Source organism: Aquarana catesbeiana, linkage group LG10 (genome assembly GCF_042186555.1).
Source record: "Aquarana catesbeiana isolate 2022-GZ linkage group LG10, ASM4218655v1, whole genome shotgun sequence".
Lineage (NCBI taxonomy): Eukaryota > Metazoa > Chordata > Amphibia > Anura > Ranidae > Aquarana > Aquarana catesbeiana.
In genome coordinates, this window is record NC_133333.1 from 11,714,360 (window position 1) to 11,715,643 (window position 1,284).

Consider the following 1,284-nt stretch of genomic DNA (forward strand, 5'->3'; position numbering starts at 1 on the left):
CTGCAGCTCAGATTCCTACTGAGGAGGCACTAATGAGAAGGCATTGATAGACAGCACTGATAGGTGGAACTGATGGGCAGCACTGATAGGCAGCACTGATGAGCACTAATAGATGCCACTGATAGGCAGCACTGGTTTCTTGAGCACTTTAGAAGAGTGAATTCACACTGGTGGATGTTTTCTTCTGTTTCTACATTCTGATTCATTGTGAACATTGTGTTTGTTGGGACATTGTTACTTTTTTTCATGGACTTATGTACAATGCATCCAGAAAGTATTCAAAGCACTTCACCTTTTCCATGCTTTGTTATGTTACAGCCTTATTCCAAGATGGATTACATTTATTATTTTCCCTCAAATTTCTAAAAACAATCCCCCATAATGACAACATGAAAGAAGTTTGTTTGAAATCTACAAATTTATTAAAAATAAAAAATGAGCGATGTTTATACTAAGCCTGGTTCGTTCTGTGACATAACTCTGTTTGGACTTTTTTTTCTTGATCTATATACACCCCTCACATTTTTGTAACTATTTTATCTTTTCATGTGACAACACTAAAGAAATGACACTTTGCTACAATGTAAAGTAGTGAGTGTACAGCTTGTATAACAGTGTAAATTTGCTGTCCCCTCAAAATAACTCAACACACAGCCATTAATGTCTAAACCGCTGGCAACAAAAGTGAGTACACCCCTAAGTGAAAATGTCCAAATTGGGCCCAAAATGTCACTATTTTGTGTGGCCACCATTATTTTCCAGCACTGCCTTAACCCTCTTGGGCATGGAGTTCACCAGAGCTTCACAGGTTGCCACTGGAGTCCTCTTCCCCTCCTCCATGACGACATCACAGAGCTGGTGGATGTTAGAGACCTTGCTCTCCTCCACCCTACATTTGAGGATGTCCCACAGATGATCAATAGGGTTTAGGTCTGGAGACATGCTTGGCCAGTCCATCACCTTTACCTTAAGCTTCTTCAGCAAGGCAGTGGTCGTCTTGGAGGTGTTTTTGGGGTCATTGTTATGTTGGAATACTGCCCTGCGGCCCAGTGTCCGAAGGGAGGGGATCATGCTCTCTTCAGTATGTCACAGTACATGTTGGCATTCATGGTTCCCTCAATGAACTGTAGTTCCCCAGTGCCAGCAGCACTCATGCAGCCCCAGACCATGACACTCCCACCACCATGCTTGACTGTAGGCAAGACACACTTGTCTTTGTACTCCTCACCTGGTTGCCACCACACACGATTGACACCATCTGAACCAAATAAGTTTATCTTGGTC